General features: G+C 47.0%; 1 protein-coding gene across 1 annotated transcript in view; it reads left to right on the forward strand.

Annotated features, from left to right (window-relative positions):
- The first annotated feature begins 3927 nt into the window (after window positions 1-3927).
- Window positions 3928-13750, forward strand: part of LOC130517400 (GDNF family receptor alpha-2-like) — a 56834-nt gene continuing 47011 nt past the window's right edge. The window contains exon 1 of the mRNA XM_057019244.1: window positions 3928-3972. The gene's annotated coding sequence lies outside the window, so the exon portion shown is untranslated. The remainder of the gene's footprint in view (window positions 3973-13750) is intronic.

The following is a 13750-nucleotide window of genomic DNA, read 5'->3' on the forward strand; positions in this document are numbered from 1 at the left end:
AATTAAATGCATAAATTGTGAATTCCTCATCGGATTACTTGTTCCCTCACCTTCCTTCTATGACCCCGGGATCAGCTTCCAGCTCTCTTGAAGCTTTTAAATGCTGGAAACGCCAGTTCTCTGTTGTCAATGATGCGTTTATGGGTCAGGAACTTTGAACGCTGCTCTCCAGGAAGCTGGACAGGAAACTAATCCTCTCTCAAGAGGACTGAAAATATATCACAAAAAAAAACCGTTCTAATTTCAGCAGCTGCCAAGCCAATTTAGCACATTTTTATAGTCCTTTTTTTAAAAAAAAAGAACAACATCCTGTTTTGTCATTCAGCTCGCCAGTCTGTCTTTTACCTTGGATTTAATCCTGCTGCCCTCCTCGCTGGCAGCTTCGGAGCAGCGAGGCGGCATCGTGATGCTATAATGCAAATATCTGCAGGTGAAGAGGAGTGATATTTACATGACAACCAAGCCCCCGGTGGGCGTGGACGCTGCCTCTGTCTCCGGCTCTGCCGCCACCGCTGGTCCCGGGCCGTCTGCCTGTGTGAGCAGATCAATGCGGAGTCACTCCTGATCTGATTCCCCCGGAGAATCGGAGGTTAAAAGGTCACCCGCCTCAAACCTGCTGCACTTGTTAGCATGAGACAGCGGTCTGTTGTGACAGGATGGATTTCTACCCAGTGCTGAGCGTGAATAAGAGGTGGGGGCTGATAGCTGGAGCGGAAAACACAGCACCAGCGGAGGAGCTGGCTCCTGCCCTCCCGGGGGCTGTGTTTGGCTTTGGGCTCATTAGAAAGGGTCTGATGGCTTTGATTGATAATCCCCCCCCCCCCCCCCCCTCCTGCTAACACTCTATCTCATTCTCTTTCTCACCTCATACTCATCTCCCCTGTCTTCTTTTCACCCGCTCATGCAGAAGCTGCGAGTGTTTGTGGGAGAATGTTCGGAGCGCGCGATAAGGGAGCAGCAGGTTGGTGTGGATTCAATAAGAAAGCTATTTTCTCTCCTTCTGCATCTGGGCTGGAAACAATCAGTCTTCGGGGCGATGTTCTTCTTACCTCCATTGATTTGGGTTTTGTGTGTGTGTGAGTGTATGTGTTTGCAGACCGACCAAATAATTCTCATCTATCCCCTCATTTCTCTCTCTCTGGTCCAGCTGAGTTAACCTATACAATTATAGAGAAGGAAATCAATGGATAAGCAACCCCCCCCCCCCCCACACACACACACACACACACACACACACACACACACACACACATCCTCACACTTGTGTCTTTGTGGGGACTTTCATGGAAACATCTCTTTACATTACCCAGCTCCCTACCCTAACGCTGACCCTAACCTGAACCCAATTCTGACCAAACCATGTCTTAACCATTAAACCTTTGAAGCTGCAGCACTACCAAACTCATTCTCATAGCAAAGTGGAGTTTGGCGCTCAATTTGTAGTAAATGTGAGGACACACACATTTATTGACATGATCTATTGCATCAGTCCGACTCGGTAGATGCTCACAAATGGTCATGCTCATGTTGAATTCATTGATAATTGTACATATGTAGCCTTTTCACACCCTCCCTCGTGATCAATAATGAAACTAAACGCGTAAGTGTGTGTTCTGAAGTGTTTAATCCTAACGAAACGCCGCCAAAGCTAACACGAACACTGGTGTGCCTCAACAATTTAAGAGTTGTCTCTGCATTGGCTGCAACGTTGAAAATGACCCACCTCAAATTCAGGACCCCAACCCCATCTAGCAAATTTGGGGCCAGTTGCCGACTAAAACTAAACAGCTCTAAAAGGATCCCGAAGGAGCAAATGTGTGTAATGTGACATGGATAAGAAGCTACGCTGTATCTTGAGCTGTTTTGCTAATTTGGCCCCTTGAGGGTGGATGTTAGCACTGTCACCTAGCTCCACCCTCTATCATGACGATGTCTTGGAATTAAATTTTTAACAGCTTAGTGTGAGTGTACTCCTTCATTCGTGTTATTTCCTCTAGGCGTAAATGGTTTGTACCATAAACTTTATGTAGTGAACAAAGACAGCGTTAAGCCACTTTAGCCCAGCTTTGCAGTGAGTTAATCTGAGCAAATAAGCAGTGAAACATGGCCGAGGACGGGAAAACCATTAGTTACAGCTTTTAAAAGTGTTCACCTCTCTAGTCCTTATTATTGTCAAGTGCTTCATATGATGTGGTGTGTGTCTGTGCGTCCCCTTCAGCTCGACCAAGAAATAAAAGCCCCGTCCTCATTATAGTCAACAAGTGAGATATGCGTCCTATCTGCAATCCACTGTTTTAATCAACCCAATCAATCTTCACCCCCCTGTCCTCGCTCTTCATATTAGACGCACACACACAGATGCTGGGTGAGTCGTCTGTGCTGAAACATTTATTTGCAGATACTTGACTCCCTCCTCCAGATGAGCGAGTCTACAAGCGGGCTAATAAAGCTGCTAATTGTCTGGTTGTCAGGGCCGGATTGATTTGCCTGTTTGAACACTGATAACATAAGCAATCATCGCTCCTCTGTGAAGCCTCCCCGCTTCATATTGCTCCAGCTATTGTCGGGGGGGGGGGGGGGGGTGAGCGCGACTTTTGCAACAAACTTACCACGCCAACAAGGACGAATTGGCGCTTTTTAAAAGAAGCCGAGAACAAACGGCAGCCAGATGAGAGAGGTAAACACAGAGAGGCCGGCGCAAATATAAGCAGCCTGATGCATTTGTTGTTTTGCTCCTTCACATCTATAATTGAGGGTCCTGCGCCAACAATAACACAACCAGTAAACCTGTAAAATTTAGTTTTTATATCCGTTTATCATTATTTCCCTGTTTTAACTGCGAGGAAACGCCTCCCTGGTGGCCACAATGAGGCGACTGCATGTGGGATTGGGCTACTGACACGTGTTAGACGTGGTCAGATTAATGAGATTACATGTTGCCACAAAGCAGTTGCTCATTGTCAAAAACAACAACACAACAGCACGAGTCCAAGCGCTCCCCACAACATGCGCTCTGTGCACGGAGGCACCTCTCAGCCATAAATCCACAAACTCTTGAAAAGTAGGTTACGGAGCCGCCGCGGTGGGATTGTTGTTCCTGGGTTCCAGAGATCGATCTGAGCGCAGCACAAATCGTGTGCTGAGGATCCTGTGGTACCTCTGGTAACTTCAGGATGGAAGTTATTGAAGAACAAGGCAAACCGAAGCATGTTTTTTACCCGTATTTAAAGAGATTTAATTATTACTAAACACCAAAAAATGGCAGATGCTTAGAAAAGAACTCCGGCTGCAGGAAACATCAAAAAAGCGGAATGTAACGTTTTTGAAAACTCGGATAATCAGGAATGTCAAAAGCGCTGGAGAAAATCTTTAAACTGAGTTGTTCCAGTAGCTGCGGAAAGCCTCACTTTGCACCCCATTCATGCGCAGCCTATAAGAAGAATTTCCTTTTGAAAGGAGCTGCTAATTAAAATCTGAAGAGACTCAAGGAAACCACAAATCATACCAAAACAAAGGGCTTAAATTGCTCTGTTTCTGCAGAGCATCCTTGAATCCAGATTAACCCACCCAATCCCTCTGTTGCCGCGCGTTCAAACATCACTTTGACGGGCTTTGACTTGCGCTTTAAATCAAACGTTAACCTTTGCAGAGTTGTGGGAGTCTGTGAAGACAGGAGGTAAAGGAAAAAAAAGCAAACCAAACACCTGCGTGACTGTTGATTTGGACCCGATGTGTCTGTCCTCTGTGGGGGGAAAAGTTAGGAAACTAGCTTCATCCAGCTGTTTCCAAGAGAAAACATTTAAACTGTACTTCCACTGCAATACGGAAGCATTTGCCACTGAATTCTCACCCAAAAAAAGGTAACATCAGTAAGCTAAAGGAGCTACGTTGACAACGCTAACGCCTATTTGGGTCTCTGCTTGCAGGGGTGCAGGAGAGATGGCGTGTGGATGCTGGAGTCCTGCTCCAAAGGTGACATCGTCGGGCCTGTTCAGTAAGATGACAGATGGCCTCAGGGCTTGTCTGTAGCTGAAAGTGTTGCAGATGTTGACACTGATGTGAAATAATGACATTCGAAAAGGGTTTTGTGGGTCGTGGGGGAGGGCAGGAGTCAATATATGTCCTGAAAACGTTGAAGAGAAACAGTAATTCCGATGGAGAACGAGGCGATCCCTCTCGGTGCCAAAACTACGGCCCCCGACGACTGTCGTGGGAGTGTATTATGATATATCGGGACTGTAAGAAACCAGAACAACTGCCATGGTTTAGAGCAAAAGCATCACAAGGTGAAAATTAATGTTTGATGTTCATCTTATCTCCATGAAGCATAACGTCAGGAAGGCTAGCGTAGGTGTTAGCAGCAGCGGTGCCGTTACCAGTTTGTTAATCAGAACGTACCCTGCTCAAATTAGCCTCCGATTATTATTTGTTTTCTTCTGTCATCTAAAATCTAATTTTAGACTGTGAACGCATAGGTAAAATTCATTTGCTTGATCCCCCCCTTCAGGTTTAGCATTGGTTTCATAGAACATACATTTTACTGCAGGGTAGCGCACCGCAGGAAGCAACAGGAGCATCATGCGTGGCAATTTTCCTTCCATTTCACAGAAGAAGAACATGACAGGGATGGCGGCGCAACATCTCGGGGTGAAGAGAGCAGCAGACTGCCGAGCATTTTACTGGAGTTCTTTTGAACCCAGCAGAGCCAAAAAGGTGGGATGGTGCGACATGATTACTCTCAAATTTAGCCACAAACCTTCCTGCACCTCCAATGAAGCGCGATCTGACTCTGTTTAGCACCTGGTTGAGCTTTAACGTCCTCCTGGAGACCGTAAATGTGGCGTTAATAAGATAAAGTCGGTGTTTGCTGAGCGGCGCCATCCCTTTCAAAGGAATTCACATGGGGCTGATCGACTGCAGATCTGCTTTCATGTTTTCTCAAGAGCTGGATGGTGACATCTTCCGACGCCTTTCTCACAAAATAGAGACTTTCTCACATCTATTAAAGCCGTTGCTAGGAAACAGATTTACTCTCTTTTGAAATAGTGTATTTTCAGGATGCAGTAAAGTTCCAGGAGCTTTTCCTGAAAGGAGACCAAACTGGGAAAATCAATAGATGCAGGAAGAGGGCCATCTGCATCATGACAACCCCCCAACACACACACACACACACACACACACACACACACACACCACACACACACACACACACACACACACACACACACACACACACACACACAAGACCCTTTGACCCTCCCTCCTCCTCCAGCTGCAGCTCATCCAGAACTGGACCTCCAGGATGAGGACATATTCCGTTCTGTCTCGTGCTGCCATTACAATATAGTTCCTTGAATACTCAGACTCACTCAAAAATATTTATTTGTTCAAATTAAATGGAGCTCCAAGGTCAGAAGAACGACCTCCAGAGCTCCGAGGCGAGATCGTACCCAGGCACAGATCTGAGGAAGACTATATAAATGTGAAGGGCTGAACGTTCGCCGAGCAACTGGGAATCTTCCCAGGGATCCAGGATATCTTTATAATTTCCCAGGGGGGCAATTTGATTTACATCCAGCAGCAAAAGAGAAACACAACACAAACAGCAGCGGAAATATGAAATCGCTTCATGTTACTTTAAAGGCCAATAGCAGAAGCTACGAATTAGCCTTTTTAATTGGTTAATTCTGCAGTTTTGGAAAGCAGAATGCTCGTCTCGTCTCGCCCCCCTCCAGATGTGTATCATCTATACGTCCTAAACTGATGTGAGGGGAGAAAAAGACCGAACAATCAGCTGAGTGAGATGAAATAAAACCCAGCGGGTCTCCTTTGACTGGTGTGTGTCGCCTCCAGTCAAGCTTTCATGAAGTGACCTCTCGATCCCACTGCTGCTTCACCTCACAGGCTGCAGAGAGCAAATGTCCCGGATGGAGCTCCAGGAGCCCTTTGTTTTAATGATGAGACGTGTGAGGCTGTTATTCTGGGATGAGCCGTGTACAGTAGAGACACGTACACCTAAGGTCAAACCCTGACTAACGTCCGTGCGCGTGTGGTAATTCTGGTCACCAGGGAGGAAGACGAGATGAATGATTGATGAAGATGTTGCTCCCAGTTTTATCTTTCTTGAGATCAGGATGTGGCAAACGTCACGGAGGACGGACGCCCACAAAGGTTCAAGAATTCATTAAATGGGTTTATCAGGCGTCCAGGTCCAGTCCTCCGCGGCCCAGCCGGGGTCTCTGTCCTACCAGGTGGACAACGGTCACCTGGGATCCCAGCTTTATCTTCCCTGTTGGACAGAAAACCCAGCTGGGTTCCTTTCTTCCTCCTATGTTGCCTCCGTATCCATTTATCTCGTTGATTATTTAGCGATTAAATGTAACCTCGTCAGCAGTGCAGGGTGTCTTCTTCCACGCATCACAACGTGCTTTGTGACTGAAACAAAGAGTCGACTTCACAGCTGAGCAGCTTTTAAAGTTGGTTAATTATTGTGCCGCTCTAACCTGCCATGGATCAACAGTCTGACTGGAACCCCAGCAGGCTGTAAACTCACCACCCGAAGGTGGAATAAAAGTGCTTAAAACCAGAAAAATGCAGCCTGACAATAGCCGACAGCTCGAAGTTCAATTTAGCCTTTTCTAAAAAGCTCCTGAGTCTGACCCTGAAAAGCAATAGTGGCAGTAAAAACAACCCTTTTAACAGGCAGAAACCTTGAGCAGGACCAGGCTTATATGGGGGGGCCTCCAACTGATGGATGGGATGGGTAGAGGAGGAGGAGGAGGGGAGAGAAGGGGCTGCTAAGGTCCGCTAACGCCTTTATGCTAAGAAGACTTCATTGTATGTAATAATGGGTACAAAAACAGCCATCGCCATAGCAACAAAGTGACCCTAAAATTCCCGCGGTATTAAAGGGTTTTTGCTGTATTTTTCGAGACCTCCAACTTTCACACTGTTGCTGAGTGAGCGGTTTTAAAGTCCCAGAAGGTAAAAACAGCTTGAGCGAGGTGGCGATAAATGCGCTCGCTCCTGTCCGAGAGGCTGTAAAAACCCTCGTTTGAGCTGTCCAACCGTCCGGTCTTGGAACACGCGTCGGAACGCGAGTGCAATTTCTCAAGGTTTATCGTCGCCGCCCCCATCTGACCGTCCGTCCGCCCCCCCCTGTCCATCCAGAGGGATTGCGAATGGCTGACATTCCGCCGATGACAAAGGCGTTGAAACGTCCCGCGTTTGAGCGACTGTCGCTCGACGCGACGCAGACGCCGGCGATCTTCCTGCCACTTCCTGAGAAGAATGCAATTTCTGGAGGAATCTAAGCAAAAAGCCAAAACAAATCTCTTCTGAGGCAATTTTCAGCTATTTACTTGTCAAGCTGAGCTTTTAGGCGGATCAGGCTCAACAGCCGCCAACAGCTGGCGCTCACAGATGCAAACAAAATCCCGCTCCGCCAAGGCCAGAGACAACGATCCCAGTACAATCACACACTCCCAGCCGGCGCCGTCAAGACAAGATCATTTGCATGTACGTACGTGTCGTGATTGATTTCAATTTTCGATATGAAATAAATGTAAAACAAAAAACCCCTCAAAAACCAGTTTTCCAGCAAAGAAACTCTGCCAGACTGAACACGGATTGCGAAGAGGGCACCTTTATGTGAAACTGACCCAAAACAACAGATTTCAGGTATATTTGAGCTCTCTGGTTTAATGGACCATGTTCAGTTGAAACACAAGTTTGGATGTTCGCTTCCCCCTGAAAGTCACCAGTGAGCTTCACGCACAATCAAGACTGGTTCTAATAACACGTGCACAACCTTCGATCTGACTGGAGTCAGTCTGAGTGGTGATTTCAGTCTTTACATGGCCACCAAATCAATGAATATGTTGTGACCAGCACATAGCTGCTATATGAATGTTTAACTGAATAAACCCTCCTGACTGGTGCTGGCTACTGTTATTTAAATACAAGAAAATAACCTTCAGTTCTGACTTTGTGAGGAACAAACACTGCCGTATAGGTCCCCTCTCCTTATCTCCTCGCTGAGGGGCGCAGATTTCATTTTGTTCCCGTGTCTATTGTCTGTGTTTTGTTCTTCAGACTCAAATGCTGCCCTTGCATTCGATAAACAAGGGAGGCGAGAAGGGTGAAGGAGCCTTCCTCACTTTACTGACCTGCTCTGGACAAAGTTTTGCCTCCGGATTAGAGAATTAGCTTGTCTTTATTCACAGAATGTAGCGCATGTATGCTAATTAATGAATCTCTCTTATGAGAGTTACCCTGAGTGTGTGAGTGCAGCAATAGTCCGATATTATATACAGCAGTGCACCCAACATGGCAGAATCAAAGCTTTCTAGCCTTCTCTATCCTTTTAAACCACGTGATGCTTTTCTAAAGCTCTGTGTTGAACAGGTGATTGGCTAACAAGAGTGTGTTCACTCCTATAGATAGTCAATAATCTTCCCATATTGCCTTACTTGCTCTGTGTGAAATGCTAAGCTAACATGCTATTACTTGAATGTCCAATAGTTTTTTCAAAGAACTGTAATGAAGAATGTACTCATGATCCAGTGGGCACTTGGGTGCTTTTCTCTGAATGCTCTATGCGCTTAATTGCACTACTAAGGACAAATGGAACCCAATTGAAACCGTCTTTAAATGTTCAGTTTATTTAAGTGGGATGAGCAGCGAGACTGGTGGGAGCTGAGAGACACGGACATGACTGAAGTCCTCTAATAGGCATGGTGTGGTGATTAAACTAATCGGCGATTTGCCCTGGTTAATGTAAATCGATTTACTGACATGGCAGCGAATTGAGCGTGTGTGTGGGTGTGTGTGTAGGTCTGCTTGACAACCACACACTCACTCCTCAGCACACACTGCTATGAATTCTCTTCTGAGGCAAACCAGCCTGCAGCAGCTGTCCTAAGCTCTCACAGCAGGCAGCGCCGTATCAGTCCGGCAGACATCTGTTCTCATAGAACACTGCAAGGAGGATTTTTAATGTGTGTGAGTGTGTGTGTGTGTCCCTTCATTTACAACATAGTGAGTTCCAATATTCTCACAGAGTCACGTTTCCGCTGCAGGAACCTCCCCCAACGGCCATTTACAGGAACTTTTATGGAGCCTAACTGAGTCCCTGCTCCAGGGTCGCTACTTAGATCGGCTCCAGAAAAATCGGGGGTGAGACTTCAGCTCAACTCGGCGTCGACTAGCAAAACACGGCGCTCAATGAGGAAGAGCAGAAGAGGCGCATTAGGGTAGCAGACACCGCTTCTCCTCCCTGTCAGAGCAGCCACGGCCACGTAGATAATGTATCACACACAACACGTGCCGTTTACTAATATTTATAACGCACTAGTGGACACACACATGCAGTTGGCAGCGACAGATCGGAACCTGCCATTGTCGTCCAGTGATTACGCTGAATTACCTCTGATGTAAGTCAGGTTTAAGTGGTTCCTTTTTCCGTCCAGAGCTTTTGGGCTCACATTGCTGTCCAGGTAGCATATTTCCATCGATCGTCCCAGGAAGCTTCGCAGTTTGATAAGTCAGTAGTGAGGCATTAAAAGCGCGTTGGTGGCTGAACTGGACAAAAGTCAAAATAAACTCCCAGTCAGGGGCTCGACCTTTTCCCACCAACACTCCGGCTCCAATTTCCCTGGATGAGCAACACCATGTGGGAAATATAGACACAAATGATTCTCTGAGTAATTTAAACTTGTAATTTCCCTCCGGTCGTCCTCATAACATGTGCCCCAGTCATCACTATTGTTTGTCCCCCCCAGCCTTCAACATTATCTGAACCATCTGGGATGTTTCTTATCAAGTGGGAGATGCTGTGAACTGCGTTTTCTGGAAATTTGAATTACAGCACACTTTAAATATTGTACGCCAGTACTGGTTTGGACTGTTTTCGGGTTGCAGTGTTGACCTAGCCCATAAAAACATCATTGTTTTCTAATCAAATACAGATTACAAAAGAACACATGGAATTGTGAAAACCGGTTTCCCTGATAGGCCACTAGTTGGCGGTGTGGTGCAACAACACACGCATGTTCACAGGCGCTTCCTCTCGCCATCAGGTGAATCTTGGTCCCCATTGACATGAAAATCGAGGTTGGAGAACACCCTCAAACTCTCAACTCTCAAAAACACTCACCTTCAGGGAGTGAAAGCGTTGTTGCCGTGGAAACGGACAGGTGAAATGCGACAGAAGTTCTCGCCCTTGTGTCTCTGCCTCAGACCCACTGTAGCTCAGGTGGGGGAGTAGAAACCCTGCGGTCGCCACCAAGGGACAGACTTGGAACGTAATGCTCCATAAGTGGCCAAAGATTACGGATGCCAGCAGCGATATCGTGTGTCGCGTATTTCAGCACACACCTCGCCGTAAAACGATCCAGCGATAATGGCCCTGGATTTAAGTTGAGTTGAGTATAGATCCGTGCGGGGAAAATGGCGCTGGGCTAACGGCTGTGTACATAGCGTACCTGAGTGCAACGCAGAGGAGGCTGCAGCATCTGTGTGTGTGTGTGTGTGTGTGTGTGTGTGTGTGTGTGTGTGTGTGTGTGTGTTTTGTATGTACAAAGACATTTTTTGGTGGTGTAATGTCTCTTTAAACACACTGACTCCTCTGTGCTGAGCGGCGACTGAAACTGCCTGAGGTTATGACACTGTGTCTAACGTGTGAAGGCAGACGGAGGGAAGCTGATGGAGTTTAGTGTGGCGCTGCGCCGGCTCTTCTCAGGTTGGCGTCCTGCGGTGAGGCTATTAGAGCGCTTACAGCCTCCCTCCGGAGCCTGTGAAGCCATGCACGCCGGCCGCCCCTCTCCTTCTTCTCTCCTCTGCCCTACAATTCACCCTGAGCACCCTGAGTCTTTCCCCAACCGCATCTTCTGCCTGCGATTATCCCTCCGATGACGTTCAGCATCTGAGCGCCAGGTGGGTTTACGGCAGGCGCGCCGGCACCATCGCTCGGGTCGCCTCTTTTGCCCCCTGTGTTCAGACACAGTGGGAGCTGCTCTTTGGTATTCAGGGGTGGTAGCCGCAGAGCTCGGGCTGGCAGCCTCTGTCACTTCATCGCCGCCACGACGCCTAAATGCGATCCCCAGAAAGCCGGGCTGCGGTGACGCGCACGTGAAAGTCAAAGGTAGCACGCGGCAAACATGCGGACCGGCATAGAATGATGTGCTGATTGGGTGCGTTTAGGGGTGACAGCAGGGGCTGTGTTTGATGTGCGCTAAGCTGTGCTACCACAGCGGGAGAAAGAAACATGCCGGACTTGTTGTGACCTTGCACGAAGGTGTCTGGAAACACGCTTTGCTTCTTCAACATTATTGCTGATATAGTGCAAGTTAGAGGTGTCATCTTTTGGTTAAATCACGTTAGACCTGGGAATGAACTCTACTCCACTGGTGGGGATTAAAAATTGCATCCAGTTGCAGACGTTTGTGGACATCTTAAAGACTACGCTGATGGCTTGGTCATGCTAAGGTAACATGGCTAACATGCCAGCACCCAAGAAAAGAACCCACAACGGTTGCAGATGAATATGAATACCCAAATCACTGAATTGAGCCAATTAAGAAGCTGCGTTGTTGGTGGCGCGACATTGAGTGAACGAATTAATGTGCACAACAATGGTTTTAGGTCCTCGGGGAGCCGCGCGAAGTCAGGAGGATCGATCAGCTTTGCTTGCAGCCGCACATGCAGGCCTACGCGCCGTCGATAAAACTAAACCCCGGCTATCTAATTGTTCTCCTGCAGCCATTTCTGCATGCAAAGCACCCTGTGTATCCTGTGTATCCCTGTCAGTCAGAGATAATGATGCTATTTCTGTTTGTATAATTTTCATTGAGTCAAACTAAATGGATGGTGGTGGTTTTGTGCGTGGGAGGAGGGATATGTTTTATCAGCAAATGTGTTGTAGAAAGAATGAGGAGAATAATGATTGCATCCCCCCATCCTCTAGGGGGCGGCAGAGTGGGTGCTGGAGTTCTACCTGTAAGATTCACAGGATCAGAACCTTAATTTATAATTAAATAAAAGGTAAATAAAAGCCCCTCAACACATCGAAGATAACATTTCCTGCTTCCAACTAGCACTCCGTGGAAGTCTCAGAGCTTTGTTAGCGTTTTGCTTTCGCACCGATGTTAAAACTTACACGTTAGCATTTTATTTCTGTTCCAGCACAGCTTATCCCCCAAAAAAATTACACTCCGTGAGGGTGAGAGTGGGTAATAATTATCCACAGCTGTGCCCTCCACCCTCCTCAGTTGAATAAGATTGCATAATCGCTAAATAACTGTCTTTATTAGCCAGCATCTGCTACATCTCAGCAACATCTGCCACCTAATATTATCCAAGATAGAGCGGGGGGAGGGATAGCGCGAAGAAGGGTTGACAATGAAATCAGTAGATAACGATGAAGAGTGTGTTGTTGTGCTGATTATTGTTTTCAATTTCTAGAGTCCACTGACATTTCTCAGTAAAGGAACAGTTAGAAAAGGTTGAGCCCCCTCTGGTCTAGCTGATATATTCTAGGTAAAATCAAAGAATTGTCCGTCTTCTCCCCTAATGTCTGCCCCCCCCCCCCCCCGTCAGCTGTAATTATACAGCGGCTACAGCGTCACTCCTGGCCTTTCAGAAGCACATTAAAAAAGCTGGGCTCTACCGGTAACTGCCACTTAGACCACCTGTGTCAGAAATTATGTACAGACCTGTGAGAAATAGCTCCTGCCAGCACTGGGGGTCGAGATAAAGGTTAAACATAATGTGCATGCCGGGCCATGACGGATGGATGGGCGGACAGTAAAGAAAGACAGGCAGGTAGATGGACGGGGCAGAGACAGGTATGCAGCCCTCGCGGGTCTCGCTTTGCATATATAAGCCGGGGGGACGCAAGGGTGGTGTTCAAAAAGTTAAAAGAGAAAACCTAATTAATGTTATCGGAGCGTCCCCGAGGAGGAGAGCTGAAATTAAATTAAATGAAATCACAGTCCGCTCAGCAGAGACAGTGAGAGAGTCCCCACTTAGCGCTGGCGGCGTGCTAACCCGACGAGCATGTCTCTCATTGATACTGCCCCACAGGTGCTCCTGTAGGTGAGACAGGGCTGCAGAACAGAAGGCAGGAGCCTGTCAAGAATGGAGCGCACCACATTCTTCTCATTACTCCCATATAATTACAGGGAGCCAAAGTGTCTTATGTAACCTGGCGCGTTTTTCTTACGTGCTTCAAAAAAGAAATGAAAATGAAAATGTGTGGAAAACAGGGCCTCCTGCTGAGAGCGCCTGGTGGGCTGATGATGGGCTGTTCAATTCTCATCAGCAGCCGTGAATACCAGGAACCTCGATCAATGACCGCCGACCACTTAAGTTCAATTCAGTCAACAAACCAGTTGACTGTCAGCAAATGTTTGGAGTTGGTTTATGAAGTATTGAACTCTTACCTGAGAGCTGCTCAAGGTTCAAACAGGACTGCCAGATGTGTGGAAGAAATATCAGAATGAAGCAATGAAAGAAAAGTTATTTTAAAGCAGCTGCAGCTTCTTTTTTCTTTTTTCTTTTTACGCATGATAACATGCAAAACTACGCTACATAGCGGCAAATGGAGAAATACAGATGTTCTATGATATAACTTGATATTTGATATAAACAGAACTTGGTTGTGTGGTGAGGGGCTTTTTTTAGACCCACGGGGAGGTTTTACTAAAAAATTTTAGTCAGATGGGAGAAAACTCAGATTGAGAGAATGTGT

This window comes from Takifugu flavidus, chromosome 20, assembly GCF_003711565.1.
Source record: "Takifugu flavidus isolate HTHZ2018 chromosome 20, ASM371156v2, whole genome shotgun sequence".
NCBI lineage: Eukaryota > Metazoa > Chordata > Actinopteri > Tetraodontiformes > Tetraodontidae > Takifugu > Takifugu flavidus.